The 18,786-nt window shown below is 43.6% G+C and overlaps 1 long non-coding RNA gene across 1 annotated transcript in view; it reads right to left on the bottom strand.

Annotated features, from left to right (window-relative positions):
• Positions 1-2,185: 2,185 nt before the first annotated feature.
• Positions 2,186-18,786, bottom strand: part of LOC142930615 (uncharacterized) — a 33,267-nt gene continuing 16,666 nt past the window's right edge. The window contains exons 2-3 of the long non-coding RNA XR_012946572.1: positions 9,827-9,913; positions 2,186-4,606 (exon numbers count right to left, since the gene is read on the bottom strand). This is a non-coding gene — a long non-coding RNA (uncharacterized LOC142930615). The remainder of the gene's footprint in view (positions 4,607-9,826; positions 9,914-18,786) is intronic.

The raw sequence follows: 18,786 nt of genomic DNA on the forward strand, positions 1-18,786 counted from the left end.
CCATCGAACTAAGACGGTTACTGCGTTGTGCGCTTTCAGGTGCGCTTGTGTGGCCGTCTGGAACGTTCTTGCTTCTGATATTAGCAAGCCACTGGAGCTATGCATTTAAAAAAAAATCTAGAATGAAAACCAATTTCATTAAGAACTGTTTTTTGCGTTGAATAGAAGGGTCGGCTACGTATGGTGCAAATGAAGTTCAACATACTTACATGAGAAAATCACTGAACGATGTGACTCAGTTGGCTGAGGGGTGAATCATGTGGCGTAGCTGAATTTCTGTACAACACGGGAAGGACCCAGGTCAAAGATGGGCCGTGAGTTACTCTCCCCTCGCACAGACATCGGTGCCATGTAGGGCAAGTAACTTAAGCCCGACTTTGAACCGCTTAATTCGATGCGATTTAATATCGCTGTTTTTTTTTTTAAATCAGCGGTATGCTTGCGCTTGCTTTATCCAGATACTCCTTGAATAAGAGACTCTTGGTCTCGGCGCGCTCTCACGTCGCTTTAAAAGCACACCACCGTTATCGCAGTTCGGGGCCCAATTAATTGCTGTCGCAAAGGGCCTCGGGGTGGCCGTCGTCGCTCAGCGAGCCGGCATCTCCAGGCGCCCCCGGCGTCCCCAGGCTCCCCCGGCCGTCTCCACGCCGCGTCATCACGGCCGCCCTCGGAGAGGAGGATGAAGTCTGCGGAGCACAAACAAGCGCCGCTCGATCGATGCGGCCGCACCTCGCCGGCGCGTGATTACTCCTCTGTTTTGCGTTCATTTAACCTTTTCACCAGAGACCGCATTTTGTTGTTGTTGTTGTTGCGTGTGTCCTCCTTTTTAAGTGACACGATGAAGGATATTTATTGGGACCATCCCCCCGCGTGTGCGTACGTTCGTACTTATGTACATATGCATATTGAACTTCTTTCGCACCGTACGTAGCCAACCGTGCTAATCGGAGGTGCGGGGGAAGGACAACAAACTGAGTGCCGTGCTGCCGGTATGCAGGGAATCGTGGGTTCGATCCCGACCCTGACATCCTGACATCTGTATATTTGGAGTTTTCGTGTTTTCCCCCATGGTCGCGTGGAGTTTTCTCAGGGTTTTTCCTCCGCATTTAGAATCAACATGCATTTAGAGTTTTCGGTTGCTATACATTTCCACATAAGCCACTTCGTTGAGCTATCATTTGTGGTCAGGCCACATCTGAAAATAGCTATCTATATAGTGCAGTGGGCTTCACCTGGTAAAATAAATAGTTATTTTAACTAAACACAAAAAGCAGTTCTAAAAAAATTTGTTTTTAATCTAGATTTAAAAGAGTATAGCTCCAGTTGTTCCTAATTTCGGAAGGAAAAGCGTTCCAGATTACCGTAGAAGCGCATCTGAAAGCGCACGATGCAGTGACCATCTTTCTTTGACCGATAGCTAAAAGCCGTTGTGATGGATAACCGGAGTTCGCGTGATGGTGGTTTATGCTAATTTTACAAAATCATCACGCTATTGTGGTTCTTTTGTGGCAAGCACTGTTTTGTGCAAGGAGCGCGGTATTATAATGTATTCATTCGGTCAGCGGAAGCCAATGCAGCGCCGGCGAACACTGGACGGACATGGTGGGATCTTGCAGTACCCATCGCGACAGGTGCCAAAGAATATGGTGTCGTACGCCTGCGTCTGTATCCGCGTGCACACTTGCGCGCGTGCGGTCTACGCGTGCGTCTGTGTACGTGCGCGTGTGTATCCGTGCGTAGACCCGCACGCGTGCGGTGTGCGTGTGTATCCGCCTGTACGGCTGCGTGCGGGGTCAAGCGACGATGCAGCGGTTCGCGTTCCACGCTACGCTCCCAGCAAACTGAGCACGGTTTCCGACCACGTGATCCGACGGAATTTGTTCCGGCCCTCCCTTTGGATGAACTCGGCCCGTACCGAGAATCTGACGACGTTAACTAAACGTTGAGCTCTCCGATGGCCTCAATAGATGCTCACGTCAGGGCGAGATAGCAACAAGGATGGCGTGGCACGACATTGGACAGTGTGGGTAAAAAAGTGAGTTCTGGAGAGATGAACGAAGGGGAACCCGGCATCAATGCCTCCTTTCCTTGCGCTTGACTCCAGGTGCGAGCCGTGCGAGCAAGCAAAGAGGCACCAAAGGTAGCACCCACCCGCAAAAGGGGTGCGAATTGCTCCTATAATGAGCCAATAATGTCTGTGTGTAACGCCCGTGACGTCACTGCACATGCCGCACCCCCCGTCATTAATATTCATGAGTGGGTGGATTTTTACACCGACGCAGAAGGTCGAGCGGAATTATTATTTCTCGCAAATTCGCTTTAAGTTTGACGTTTCTTTATTGAAAGTGAATCTAATAAACAAAAAATATACGCAACAACAAAGTGGATTTGGTGTATTTAATTATTCATTTCTTCAGCTTGGTGTTTTATGACGTCGTTTCGTGCCAGATTCACTGCCACTAATACAGTGCTACAGTGACATGCAGTGAAGTGTTTGATGACATACTTACGTGCACGATTCACTGCCATTGAATGCACACAAGATACAATTATATTCTGCACAATTTTGTCGTCAATATTACAGCTTCCGTCCCAAGACGGGCAAACAAGCTCGTTTAAAATTAATTGCTCAAAGTCATGAAGCAACGGTGGTGTTATAGAGTGGCTTTGTCCCCCCTCGGATGACAAATCAAAGGGTTTGTCTTTCCAATTTCGTATATAATTATACATGGTTGTGCTGGGCACTGTGCATTACAATTAGCTGTCACTGCTTCAGCAAATAAACCATCACATGGACACAGTTATAACAATTTTTGTTCGTCTTTTCCTGTAATTATTTTCATTACATGATGCTATTTAAGAGTGAATTAGTATTCATAATAAAGGTTTTTGGGTTAGATCGCGTTATTTATAAATGTGTCGTAACCCTCCACCACCCGACACGGCCAAACAGTAAAAAATGTGTCACGTTCACCAAGGACAAATAGTTCACTACTTTAACCCACCGTTGTGTTGAAGAGTGAATCAATATCATTTAAAATTTTCAGTACGACTTTTCGCTGGTAATTACATCCAGCATCATCGGGCAATTTGCCGGGAATGGTGAGGCTCTCCTGTTGCTCCCGGTCTATGTGTTAAACTGACAGTGTGTTATCATCCCTTTGGGTGAACTCGGCCCGTAACGAGAATCTCGCGACGATAAATAAACATTGAGCTTTCCGATGTCCTCAATAGATGCTCACGTCAGCACTTGCTCTTGCAGTCTATGGGTGTAAATATATATGCACGCGTGTGATTGTGGCGGAAGGTAGGGGCAAGCGCAGGGAGGGTCTTGATGAGGGTGTTGTTGCACTCGACTTAGCATTGGATTGGGAGACAGTTGAGGGCATGCGAGGATTGCGCTGATGTGTTAGCATGTGTGCGGGGGTGTTGCATTTTAGCAAACTAATTAGGCTAGCACAACAAAACCTGCTGGGTTAGTATATATTAACACATCATTGACCTAAATACATTTAGCAAAATACGTGTGAAAAAAAGAAAACTGACGCATTACAGAAGATTGTGAATTATTTACGTTTGAGAAGAAGGGTATGCATTGTTAGTGTCACGCAATTGCTATTCCCAAGTGCATGACACCAGCTGAGTTCCAAAGTGAACAAAGTTTTGCATGTCGATCGTAAATGCATGCTGAAGCATAGACTAAGTCTCAAACGTTTCACAGTCCTGCACAGCTTGATAATAATAGTCCCAGCAGGTGGAACAAAATATATATTTTTTAAACTTACAGATGTGGCATTATATATTCTTGGTTCTTTCGGTAAAGTCACGTTGTTTCCCTTCAACGTGACTTTACCGAAAGAACCAAGAGTATGAATCACTGCAGTCACGAAAGCTTTAAATCAATAGATGTGGCATTCTTAATTCTCACTGATGGTTACACGTTCTACTTGAAGTATTACATTTCCCGACGAGCAAATCACCACAAATGTGTCCGATCGTATTGGATCTCAGAAGATAAGCTGATTCTGAGCCTGATCAACACTTGTTTGGGTGACCGCCAGGGCTTGCCAGGTGTTATAGGCGTGGGCCTGTGAGGTAGCCAGGAGATGATGTTTACGGTTGTCCCCTCGTAAGCATGGGCTTTGATCGGCCTGAGATCATTAACTCAATACACTTGAGAAATCCGTTTAATATTTTTTTTACAAATTTTATTTTAACAGTTCAGGCCCACTCAGCTGTACAGATCTTTTTTTCAGAAGCGACCTGGTCACAAATGGTAGCTCAACGAAGTGGCTAATTGTGGAAATTTACAGCAACCAAATACTTTGAATGCATGTTGATTATAAATGTGGAGGACCCAGAGAAAAATCCATGTGACCACGGGGAGAACGTCCAAAGTCTAAATATACAGCAGGCATCAGGGTCGGGATGGAACCCACGATTTCCTGTAGACCAGGCGAGATAGTTGACATCTTGCCGATGCCACTGCTGTTGGGAGCGGCTCGACTTGATTCTACAGAGCCCCATTGGAGGGTAATTTGGCCTCCTCTTCCAAACTGGACAGACATCTTGGGAGAGGTAGAAGTAGGTGGAAGCGAGCCCGAACCTGCTGATGAAACACTGAAATAACCACACTGGACTCCACGACACATACACTGCTCATCGATTAACTGTGGTTTGCACATTTATTTTATACTGCTGGGTGGACAGAGTTGTGGGTGGGGTGGATTTAAGGAACTTGAATATTAAATTTTGATTTAAAGCTTTCGTGACTGCAGTAATTCATATTCTTAGTTTTTTCGGTAAAGTCACGTTGAAGAGAAACAACAAAATAACAAAATATATATAAAACAATAAAAAAATTCTCACGACGTTTCGACCATAACTCAAACGGTCATCATCAGGTGTGTCGGTTTGCATAAATTATTTTTAAAAAAAGGCACATTTATTTATTTATAAAAAAACGTTGGCGTCACGCGCAGCGATTGGCAGTTTGCCCAGGACTAGTCCATCTATTTTTTTAAAAGAGGAGGGGGGAGACGAAATTTTTTATAATGTATGCTGTCTGAAAGCCACTGTAAGCGTGAACAATCAATCAAGAACTGAAATGATTTATCAAATCTTTCCAATGATTGCTAAGATAGAATCCATCTTCTCGGTTGAAATTGTCTCTGTGCTTGTATATGTGGATAGCCTCATGAACGAATCTCTCATGGAAGCCAGATGGCTTACAAAGAACCTCCGTCTTGGAAAAGTCAATGGCATGTGAGCCTACTGAATTAGAACAATGATCTGCTACGGCCGAGGTGTTGGTCCTACCGTGTTTAAGGTCTGCTTTATGTTCACGAATGCGGTCCGAGACATGGCGTTTGGTTTCTCCAATGTAACTACTACCACAGAGGCAACTTAGTTTGTAGACACCAGGGTATTGTATGTCCGGAATCATATCTTTTACAGACGGAACCAGATCACGGATTTTATGTAATGTGTTGAAATGGTTACTCCGACTATACAATCCGCAAAGCTATCACTCAAACCATGAAGAAGAACCCTCTTGAGGAGCCTTTCAAAACCATCACTTTACCCTACATTGCTGGGATCACAAAAAAGATCTCCAAAATCTTGAATAAACACAAGATCCAGGTCCGTTTCAACACATTACATAAAATCCGTGATCTGGTTCCGTCTGTAAAAGATGTGATTCCGGACATACAATACCCTGGTGTCTACAAACTAAGTTTCCTCTGTGGTAGTAGTTACATTGGAGAAACCAAACGCCATGTCTCGGACCGCATTCGTGAACATAAAGCAGACCTTAAACACGGTAGGACCAACACCTCGGCCGTAGCAGATCATTGTTCTAATTCAGTAGGCTCACATGCCATTGACTTTTCCAAGACGGAGGTTCTTTGTAAGCCATCTGGCTTCCATGAGAGATTCGTTCATGAGGCTATCCACATATACAAGCACAGAGACAATTTCAACCGAGAAGATGGATTCTATCTTAGCAATCATTGGAAAGATTTGATAAATCATTTCAGTTCTTGATTGATTGTTCACGCTTACAGTGGCTTTCAGACAGCATACATTATAAAAAATTTCGTCTCCCCCCTCCTCTTTAAAAAAAAAATAGATGGACTAGTCCTGGGCAAACTGCCAATCGCTGCGCGTGACGCCAACGTTTTTTATAAATAAATAAATGTGCCTTTTTAAAAATAATTTATGCAAACCGACACACCTGATGATGACCGTTTGAGTTATGGTCGAAACGTCGTGAGAATTTTTTTATTGTTTTATATATATTTTGTTATTTTGTTGTTTCTCTTCAACGTGACTTTACCGAAAAAACTAAGAATATGAACTTAAAATATTGTTTCAACTGCCTCCGATGGGAGATTGCAATTCGATTATGCTAACCGTCACACCACGACATCACCAATAATGATATATTTAATTACCCGTACCATGCAGGGTGTCCATAAAGTCCCTATATATTTTATTGAAATCAAAGCAATTAAGGTAAAATTATGCAATAATACAATCGGAGGTATATTTACGAATAACACTTAAGCATCGTATTCTACACCAGCACCCCCAATATCTCTGCACAGCTCAAATCTGTCAGCTGCATTGCGGAACACACTTACTTTAGAGCATCTGTGGTTTTGTTTTTTGCCACGGCGGCCCCCGATATGATGCGGTAAATCTTGCAGGTCTCTAGACTCTTGTTCGATAACGCCTCTGACTTGATAAATCCCCATGCAAATAAATGCAAAGGCATTCAACACGGAGACGGAGCTGTTCAGTGCCTGTTGGTGCCTCGTCTAATCCAGGGATTTGGAAAACGTTCGTTATTGTAGTCCTGAAACGATGTTCGCATAATGACAAAGAGCCCCATTGTATTGAGAATGTTACTACCATCATGCGTTCTTCTACATTCATATGCATAGGGTCCTGCAAAGAAACACGTATACATATAAAATACCATAAGTTCAATAAAATAGATAGGGACTTTAATGGACACTGTTGTTACGTATTTTTACATAGGAATCCAAAAAAGACCGATCTCTATGCGGGCATGACATGTTATTGGAAATAATGTACAGACATTAATTATGTGAGTCCCAACACAGAAGCGCAAGGCACAGCAGGAAGTGAAACATGCTCACGCTAACATGCCTTAATTTGCCAGTCTGAAAGTTAGATAATGCTATTCAAATGTTAATCGGTGTTTAATATTAATACGTCAATCAGTTCCCGACACATATTTGCCACATGACGTGTGCACAATCACAGCCGGTTGGGTATTAATCTTCTTGTCAGACATGTTCTGAGTGCTATGCTTCATAACAGCCTATTACGCTATTTTATTTTTTTAGTTTAATTATGACCGATTTTGTAAGGAAACTTGATATATATAAAAAAAGTATTCCAGATTTCATTACAAAAAGTACTTTCATTAATGCATGTTCTTATTGTGTCCAGTATTAATACTACAATGGACATTCGAGTAAAAGCATTGGTCCTTTGCAGAGATTAGCCTCGATCGGAGCCATGTGGCATTATAAACCACTGGGTGCAGGGGTGCCAATTTCACATCAACGTCTTCCCCATGGAATGTTAAGCAGAGAGACCCCCTCTTTGGATCTGTAGATGTCCTAACCCTTTCACATTATGATGACGTACGTGTACATATTTAGTTTTTCTAAAATAAAATAGCTAAAAATAAAATAACTTCATCGGTACGTCTTCAGATCGGGAAAGGTACCGAGGCTCCCACAAGGCCATGTGAGAGGGCGTTTGGCATAGTTTGGCGCCAGCTGACGTAGACTGCGGTCGTGTCATTGGAGTTCTTGGTGGTGAGTAGAATGTCTTTAAAAACAACGGCGCTCCACTTCTCTAAAATTACATTAACGCTAACTCCTCACGCGTTCCGAGACTCAGCGGTGAATGGGACACTACCTTTCAACTTGCAGACAGCTCGGCAGTGAGGCCTGATGGAGTCTCATAGTTCTACTTCAAGAGGATCCTGTTTTGGATGTTTGACCGATTCCTTTCCGTGGGGGTTTTTTTGTGGTCAGAGAAAGCCACTGCAGACAACATTAACAAGGAAACGTTGAGACTACACACGGACAAAAGTCAATGGACCTACATTATGAGACCTCCTTTGCCAGTAACAAGATATAGTAATAGGTTTTACCCTTTTGGCGTCATCTGGTCCAACCAAAAGGCGTCATCTGGTCCAACACCAGTGGAGACTAGGCTCTAAGAAAAGCCGTCTCGGGTGTGGACCAATCAAATTCAAGGACAGTGCATATTATTATCAGAGTTGTCTTTTTTGTTTGCATTTTGACTGCTTGTGTTGTGGTTATTGCAAACATGATGCCTTGAATAAAGGTGTCAGTTTTTGTGCCAGTTAAAAGGGTTAAACATATTACTCAACGGACCTACTTTGCTGTACTGCCCGCTCGTTGCTCCATGCCCATGATTCTTTGACTCTGCTCGCACTTCAGCATCTCGGGGCACAAAGTAACTCCCGCAAAAAAATACAAAACAAAAATTTCGATCAACTCTCAGCAAAAGCAATCGAGTGTAAAATTGAAAAATAAGAGACGGGGGGGGGGGGCGGGGAGGTGTATAAACCGGGGAGTGGGAAATATAAATTATAAAAGGGGGTGCCGCTTTGGTTTGGAACTGTGTGACCTTGGAGAGACGAGAGCGCGGCGGTATAAAGGAGGCGAGGGAGCAGATTATTCGCTCTTTAGCGGCGGGGCGCGCAGGGACGAGGCTGTTATTGTCCGACGCGGCGGTAATGGGAGCCCGGGCGCTCGTGTCCGATTCGTTCCATAACGGCGAAACCCACGGCGCACTGCACAATCGCGCCGCGGGGTCCACTGGGCCGCGGGAGGGACTTGGGGGAGGAAGAGAGGAGGAGGAGACCTCGAACGCACGGAGCGCCCCGGTGATTTGGAGCTTCCCAAGATGTTTCCGTTCGGGCCGTGCATTGGCGCAGAGGAGACGTGCGGGAGGGGAGGAGGCAGATTGATGGATAGTTGGACGGACGAAAAAAAATGTTTTACGTGATCAGACCCTCCCTCCATTAAAAAAACCTTTATTTTGGATGATATTGATCACGATATCATACTTACGTGTAAAACAGAAAAAAATATATATTGGTGGTAAGGTAGGGACGTCGAAAACTATTGAAATTATCAACGTCACCTTCATCGTCGGCCATGGTCGCTCTCTCCTGCTGGATGAAGGCCTCCCTAAGCCTCTGTCAGTCTCAAAATCTTGCGATATGACGATCGTAATCTGTATTTATCCTGCAGATATCCGATTATTGATCTATCCTCTAACATTATTCGTAACTATCAATCATCTTTCCTTTCTCTGGTGTTCGCTACCCAAGCGAACTTACAATTCTAAATTGTTTGAATGGTTAACCTGCACTTGCTCTATAATCCACGTGTTCCCTTTTAAAATTAAATGTGAATGAAATATAAATATATGCAATTAAATAGTAACATACATCAGATGAGCAATGGAGCAGCACTTACGCAATACAATAGGATGCAATTTCAATTGTCTCCTTTGCTCCTCCTGAACCCATGGCTTATACATTGTCATTATACAATTAAACATTGTCATTATACAATTATACATTGCCATTAAATGGCGCAGTAATGGAATCATTGGTAATATCTCAAAACGAGATAGGAATTGGATTGTTGTCATTATTATGATACCTTACATGCTGCGCCTGGACTCTACCGAGGAGATAGAGTGATGAACTCATCCCGTGTGAAGGTGCTGGTTGGTTTACCGCATCGCAGGATCGTGAGAGGTGGCGGTGGCTTGGGGGAGGGCCTTCATGCGGCAGTGGATTGAGCATGGCCGACGATGACGATGGCTGCAGGAGCAAAATTATTAACACATTGCAGGTCACAGAACGGGGACATTTAAAATCATGAAAGTAAAATGAAAATCTCGTGGAAGTTGGGAGCATTCACCATGTGTGCACAGACAGCCGCTCTGGCGGCACAGATGCGAGCTTCAGAGACCAGGATTCTGCAAATGAGGTGGGGTTTTTTTTTAACGGAGAAAACAACAAACTAATTGTCTGTTATGAGACCTCCTTTTGCCAGTAACAAGATATAGAAATAGGTTTTACCCTTTCAACTGGCACAAAAACTGACACCTTTATTCAAGGCATCATGTTTGCAATAACCACAACACAAGCAGTCAAAATGCAAACATTAGAGACAACTCTGGACAATGCATATTATTATCAGAGTTGTCTCTTTTGTTTGCATTTTGACTGCTTGTGTTTCTGGTTATTGCAAACATGATGCCTTGAATAAAGGTGTCAGTTTTTGTGCCAGTCAAAAGTGTAAAACCTATTTCTATAATTGTCTGTTGGTGGTGTCTCTGTGGGAATGTGAACCACTCTGCCACCAGGATTTCGGCGACTACAGGCTGCGATTCAGCATTCGTGTGAAATGCGATAGAGAATTGTCCACAATGCCGTTGTTGTTCTATGGTATCGGCGAGGGTCCCGTTCCATGCGAGCACAGCCACACTTGAGCGTGATGTGGAACGGCGTGTGTGCTGTGTGTTGCGTGTGTGTTGTGTGTGTTGCGTGTGTGCCTGCGTGCGTGCGAGCGCTGTAGTGCAGTGGTTTGCGGCGTGCTATGCAAATAAACCAGGCGACTCGAGCTTGATTCCCGCTCACGGCCATCGACACCAGTGACGATTAACTGAACCAGTCCCGAGGCTTTCCTATGTCGAGTAAGCTTCAAACCTGGCGCGGTGTGTAGTAAACATCGGCGCTCGGGAGACAAAGGCGGCCGGGCGCGGTACCTGCCACCCACCCCCTCGTGCGCCGTGCCGGCCTTCATAGGCGCTTGCTGCTCGCGAACAGCACTTGCCCCAACACTCTGTTAAGGCTACACGAGAAGGATCCTTGTCGTTGTGTGCACAAGCGAGCGAGCGCGGATTGCGGCGGATTTTTTTTTTAGTTTTTGGCGAATGCCTGTGTGCGCCAACGCGTGGTGGAAGGTGCTTCACGCGTACATTCACATGATGACTCCGTGGGCAGCGCCAGCTGTGGGGAGTTTGTGTTGCGCTCACGTGGGGCAAGGAGATTGAGCGACAGAGGACCTCTTGCTTGATTTCCGTTCCGTGGGGGGAACACTACTCCAGGCTTTTTTATTTTTATAAAGGGCAATGCACCTGTCACAATGAACGCGGCCATTAATCACCCGTGATGTCACCTCTCGATGGCTTTGCAAAAAAAAAATCGTGTTATGTGACGTGAATAAATTTACACAATCTGCCATCATAAGCAGGTCAAATTTGATTTACTCCCGAGAGAAATGGGCCTGCCACAGCAACGTGGAATTTCCACCACTAACTTTCGAATGCCAACGTGCCTTTTCCTTCTTTCATATGGTAAACAGTAAACATGCAACATTGAATGTTTATGTCGAGGCTATTAATCCATTTAATAGCATCTGATAGCCTCATAAATGAGAATAGTTGCATTCAAGTTGCAAACATAGTGGTGTGTTACATAATGAAAATTGTTTGAACCTTTGTGCCATCCACTGCTAGCTAAAGGTGAAAATGGTTTTTGACCATACTTCACTTTTTTGCTCATTGCGGGTTTGTGAAGGAGGACAGCATCGTGACCGGTTCAGATATCGTTCACTACTGATGTTAGCCATGGCCTGGGCATTTAACTCGTGTCACGATATGCATATATGTACATATAGTGACACGAGTTAGTGGGCGAAGACCCCGGGGCAGGCCCAGGACACGCTTGTGGGACGATGTCGCTTGGCTGGCATGGGATGGCCTGGGAATTCCCCAGGAATAGCTGTGCATAGTGTAGAGTACGGAATGTATAGGGTAGTAGTGCATAGTAGTGTATAGTGTAGTCATGTGTAGTGTATATGAAGGTATAGTATAGTCGTGTATAGTAGTGTAGTGTGTAGTAGTGTATAGTGTATAGGAGTGTATAGTGCAGTAGTGCTGGAGTCTGTCGCCAGGGAGAGGGAGGCCTGGACCACCACTACTCAACGCGCTGCCGCCGTGACCCTGACCAGGACAAGCGGACTGAGAAACGAACAAACTATACTCTTTGGTTCTATTCGGTAAAGTCACGTATGTAAAAAATAAAACAAGAAAAAACACGACATTTCGGCCACGTGACTTTACCGAATAGAACCAAAGAGTATGGATCCTTGCAGTCACGAAAGCTTCAAATCTAGAATTAACAAACTATAAATATATACACAGTATATACATATTTTGTTCAAGGTTACACATTTTTATTGGACATCACAGTAATAAAAGAAATGATAATTATTTTCATAGCGCAGCATACGAACCACTCTGCCACTGTTCCACCCTGGAATATTACATATACACGTACATTTACAGGAAACACACACACGCAAATACGAGTCCAAAGAACATACCTTTAAAATTTAAACTTCTACACGGAAAGCTACGCAGAGAGAGATAAAAAAATCAATTGGAAAATATTATTTTAAAAAATGTTTGTCGCTCCCTCAAGAATGCTTTCAATGCTGCTACAGTCCCAAGTGGATATCCTTGAAATAAATCATCTGGCCTTTCAAACCATTTTTTGGATGGGAATTGGACATCCCATTGTTCCGAGACCATGTGACATTTTAGTTTAACGTCCTCAATCTTCTGACTAATTACGTGTTTCATGCATATCTTTAATCGAGGGTGGCTTCTCATAGCGCCATTCATCAGTTCGAATCAACAAAAGCCATTTGTAGTGGAACGATAAATTGAGGTAACTTTTCAATGATCCCATGGCGCATTGGAATGGTGGGACGGAATTGCACGTGCTGTGCTCCGAAAAACCTGAAAACCCCAATTGGATTCCGAGCCACGAGTAACATCGGTGCCAATTGGTATCTGAACCCGCCCTGGTTCCCTCCTTCACTAACCTGCTAATGAGTGGCATGGTGAAGTATGGACACAGGTCCCATTATTGCCAGGGCATGGGGAGGCCTACATCTATTAGTGGATTGACAAAAGAGTGAAAAATAACATATCACCTTTGTTTGTCAAGCGGGTCGAATAACTGCTGCATTGCACCTCAGAGGAAACATACTATGCAGTGGGACCTTATATGTTATGCAAATGTATGCAGGCATATAAATTAAATATGCATTACTTAACCAAAATGTGAGCGTAATTGTATTTTGAACACCAATCTGGTCAACAGCAGTTAGCGCGGAGTGGTGGGACAGTGTTACACACACTGCACTATGAACCTGGTTTCCTGAATTGGATTCCATGCCAGGACCAACACCTGTAATCAGTACCATCTGAACCGATCCCCAGGACTCCCTTTCACCAAACCACATTGCCCATAATAGTGAAGTATGGTCAAACAACTCCCACGACAACCAATTGCATGGGGAGACGTTAATACAGCAGTGGTTTGATGAAAATATGATTTTCTAAGAATAATGATTCTCATAATCGGTGCTTTTCTTTAATGTTGAGTTGCGGTTTGATTTTCTCATTGGAATGTGATATCGAATTTGCACACAGTAGCTCACGCTTACGAACAACGTCTGACGATCTGCATTGTCCATTTTTCAGGAGATTCCTTTTTCAAATCAATAATTGTACTTCACAGGGCAGCTGCCATCAGCAAGGTTCCCGAGGCTAACGCCAAGAAAACGATTGTTGGGAATAATTTTTATTTTTGAGATGTGATGGAAGGTGCTCTGAGATCCTGGGACATTTAAGCACCCAATAATACAAATCATTATTCCTTCATAATAATAACAACAACATAAAACTGACAAAGTTAATACTGGTAGGAACCTCCTGGTTACACCAGCCCACAGGGTATTATTGTGTCCGTCCGTCCGTCGTGCATCCAAAAATGGGAGGGGAGGTGGTGGGTGGGGAGGGGAGGGGCTGGGTGGGGAGTGTCGGGCTGAGTGGCGAGGGTGGGGCTGAGTGGTGAGGGTGGGGAATATTTGCGGAATACACAACGCCGACGTTGACCCTGGCCATTGACCGAGCAACCCAACGTTCCTACCAGCTCCCTCCGCAGGAATGTGTTATGTTTACCTCTACAGCAATAATACAACATTCTCTACTCTGTGCGGGCTGACTCAGGGCAGTCACATGTGGACAAATGTGGCAATTGAATGAAGATACCATATTTTAGGAGGGTCGTTAGTAAATCTGTAAGCATAAAAATTGCCAGGTTCTTAGAATGATTTCTTGGTAATAATCCCCAAGATACTTTTTAACTCAATTTAATTAACTGTATGTCAAAGAAATGTGTTATGTATTTGTAATGCTTATATGCATTTCCCAATAGTTTGACTGCAATTACAAATGCACCCCATGGAGTAATAGGATTTTGAAGGCTTCACAATTAAATTTGAGGCCTTGTTTTTATGATTGTGCGGCAGGGCAAAAAAAATGCAAACCGCTAAATTGACATTCCAATCAGAAATTAATCACACAGTAACAATTAAATTAATGATAACATGCACTGGATTATTGACATCAAAAATACATGTAATTGGAACATTTAGAATTGAATTAAAGCGTAGCCAGCCTAGAATCACTAGTTTACATCACACTCCACTTAATGACCCCCCCACCAGAAATTGACATCCCGCCCTGTGGTCATGTTCATTTTAACTCCATTATATCAAGGATCTGGTTAAAGAAGTCTACTCTACTCTCCCATCTGTCAACGTGGCTCCATTCCGTCGAAGGAAGTGCTCGCCCTGTGTGAGTTTCAGTCGGGGTTTTTTTCTCTCTCTCTCTCTCTCTTTTTTTCTCTCCCAGAGATGGGCCGATATCATCAAGTCTGAATGGAGAACGACTGTCAGCGCACTGCGGGAGAGCTGAAGCGCCCAAAAAAAGTTGCTGGATGCAACGGCCAAATGGGATAGACCTGCGTTGACAGGTGGGATGGGCTGTCTGATTGGTCTGGAGTTGGCTGCCTCTTTTTTACCCTCAGCAATACTGCCCATTTAGACAATGGGCCGTCATTTTGAAAAGCAGTCCTTGCGGTGGACACAATGGTCGTTCTTGAACTTAAAGGCAAATCGTTATCATCATGACCGTCGTGAGACGTCACCGTGATTGCCATCACCATCACCAAACCCTCTTCATAATCGTCGTCAGCATCAAATTGGGTTGAAAAGTAAACAATGCATACGTTTGTGCCGTATGACGATGCGACTGATTTGCATTCATTGATTTAATCCCATGTTTCATTTAATAAGCTTATGGTAGCTCCATTGTATAATGAATTGTCTTACCTTGAGAGCCTTGAAGATCTATCGATGATTAGGTAGTATTTTTTACAATTCAACCATCAATTTACCCAAAATTATGTATGCATAACACGAGTGCAAAATCTATGCCTATTAAGATTTTAATTATATTTACATCTTTTATAAAGCGCCACATGTTACCATATTATGAACTGAACTCTGTGAGCCTGTGGGTCTCTGTGCGAGTGTGTGGGTCTCTGTGCGAGCCTGTGTGTCTCAGTGTGATCTAATGCCCACTGCGAGTGTTTAGAGGCCGTCCATAAATGACGTCACGCACCTAGGTGGGGGGGGGGGGGGGTCAGACATTTGTGACGATGTGTAACGAGGGGGGGGGGTCATAAATCGTCCAAAATCGTGTGATGTCATTTATGGACGGCCCCTTAATCAAGCCACAAGTAGTACATACTTGCTGTCCTCTGAAGCCAGCATCTGTATTCACAACTTAGACATCGATGCATTGCTGCTACTCAATGCATAACCGTACGAAAGAGAGCCAGAGAGTGACAACTGCTCAATTACATACGGACAACAACCATCTGCACAATATAAGTGCATACACACTATACAATTAACACCGACACAATGACAGCGAATAACACATTAATATACATTGTAGCATACGCACCTGCAGACATACGCCTTAAACACGCCTCACATCAATATGTATGCCCCCCCCTGCCCCAACTATTTTTATACGAGCTACCAATTCAATGCGATGTTGCGTCATCCACTGGAGCGATTCCATGCGACTGTCAATCAATGTTAGACAGGGGTGAGAGATTTCATCCGAATGAAACTGCCAGGCCTTTTTAACTGTGCGACCTCTGCCTTCAGAAGTTCACGTACTATATATAATTTTAAAGAAAATACCACCGCAAGCATGACACGGATAGCTGAGAGTTATCAAAGATTGGGGGGTGGGGGGGGAATAATTCAATACATTGTGGGGAAAAATAACAAGTGACAAAAACTCTCAACTCGTAAAGATATAAATAAACTCTGGCAGTCAGTACCGCCAAAACATATGATTCTCTGATATGCCCTTGATCTCATCGTGATTCTCTAAAATGCTGTGTTTGTAAGATAACAAAGGGAGTGACAATGGAAGCTTCAGACGTTACAATATGCTCCGACATTGCGCTTGAGTTCTTGTTGGGCTTGTAGAGATGTGTGCTGAGAGCGCTGATGCTGGCGACTGCTGCCACGTTCACGAGACAGTCACCAACTTCTCTCGGTAGGGTAACGAGCATCGGGGCAGATGATGATGCCTTGCCCCCTCCCCCCCACATCCCCTGGTTAGGAGTCGAGGCCCCCTCGACAACCAGCATGTGATATGTTTTCAAGAACATTGTCAAAGAACACGATCTAACTCGACAAAAAAATATATATTATGGATGATATTGGTCGCGAAAGCCTGCGTGTTAAACTAAGAAACACACTTATTTTAATCGCCGTTTGAATGCATTTTCAAACTAAAATGCTTTCATTTCCGTCCCACGTTTTTATTTTATTTTAATGTAATTAGAGCAGTAACGTAATGCCACAGAAGAGGCACTACGATGACTATGGAGCTGCGACGACAGCGGAGCGCCCCAACCGCGTCGGAATGATGTGCACGCTGCGGCTCGGTCATGCTTTGCTTCGTTTTTGCTTTGCCAGACGTCGCCGTAGAGAGTAGCGAGTTGCGCAGGTGACGAAGGCCCCTTGCGCCAACCAGAGTACCCACGCTCCACCGCGGAGAAACGCGTGGATGAGACGGCCAAATTTCCGCTCCGTGATGGAGACGGTGGAAACGAGCAGAGGTTTGTGGGAATTTTTTGCGATTTTTTTTTGTCTTTTTTTTTACAGTCGGGCAAGGAAACTGGCTTCATAATTATTAGGAGTCATCAGTGCAGTGGTGTATAGTAATCATTACCTCCTGTTGCTGTTTGAGACCCATTTTATACACTTTGAACATTCACTCCGGATGCCCTTTTAATGTCAATTACTCAAGCTTTAGTCATTGTCAAGTATACAACGTTTCCATGAATGTGAGGGTAATCTAACTTACCGCAATTAAAATGATTAACATACGAATTACATTCCAGTGATAATTATTTTTTATTATTATATACATTTGAAAAGTGGAAGTTTAATCAATAATGCAGTTTGGTTTTTTAAATATAAATCTTGACTTAAAGCTTTCGTGACTGCAGGAATTCATAACACAAGCGGTCGTCATCAGTTGCGATCGAAACGACGTAGTTGTTTTGTTCTTTTCTTTGAACCTATCCACGTGACTTTACCGAAAGACCCAAATAATATTTAAATATAACTTAACTAGATTTGTTTTCCTTGCCGCTTTTTAACCTGGGCAAATGAGACCATCCATTTGTTATATCTCCTAAATAAAGTCAAATTCCGGTAGCAATCATGAACTCGGTAATATACACATGGCCGTAATGAATGCAGTTATTTTCAATGAACGTATTATGTGAAAGCACCATAACTGGGAAATGTTGCAAGTGTTTATCCGACTATTAGGTGACCTATAATCTTAGACGTATTTTGCAAATGCGCGTATTAAATTAAGGTAATGAAGTCGTGTGGATTTCATTTTCTTTCAAATCTGCGATATATTTTGCTTTATTCCGATCACAGCATGAGCTGATGTGGCTTAAGAAGGTTAACACACACAATGCCATCCCGATTACTACGCTCGGGACTTAACTGGTGAGCAACTGTTGAGTACAACTTTGTCAATAGTGCTTTGTCAGGGAGACGTCGGTGGATGTTTGGACACCGCGCAAATTGCCGAGACATTTTAATGAACATCTTGGGATGTTTTCTCATTATCACTCGAGTCGATAGTACAAGCATTTTTTTTTTAAAAGCTGGATAAGCAATGCCCCTGCGGGAGGAGGTTCTCGCTGACAAGAATTAAGAAAGAAAAAAACCCCGCAAACGCTGTGAGCCCTAATTGAGCTCAATTTAAGGAAGACACTACTGCAGCTATATTTGTCATTTGTATCAGCCGGGATGCTTGTTTCTGGTTGGTCGCTTGTTTGTACGACGCAATTCGACTGGCTTGTACGTACAAGTTTGCGCAAATCGGAAAGCAATGGAATGCATTTCCTAAATCGTTCTCACACAAATCGCACGAATGACGTACATATTGTAGCTTTAACCTATGTATTCGTTACGATTCAGTCAACGCAAACGACACAAGTTCCCGAAACCTTACAGATTGTATGCACTGTTAGCGAGCATCTATTATGGCCCGGTACAGCATAAGATGGGTCCTGTTGCTAGGATCACATAGGTGCCGTTCCTTATGTACATCCATCACACCAGGCACTCATTTAATGTTGTGTGTAGATTTGCAACATAATTCTTTACCATTGACCTTTTACATACTATTAATATTCTTCGAGCAAAGGCGAAT

This window comes from Petromyzon marinus, chromosome 42 (genome assembly GCF_048934315.1).
Source record: "Petromyzon marinus isolate PM22_M1 ecotype Great Lakes invasive population chromosome 42, UKy_Petmar_22M1.pri1.0, whole genome shotgun sequence".
Lineage (NCBI taxonomy): Eukaryota > Metazoa > Chordata > Hyperoartia > Petromyzontiformes > Petromyzontidae > Petromyzon > Petromyzon marinus.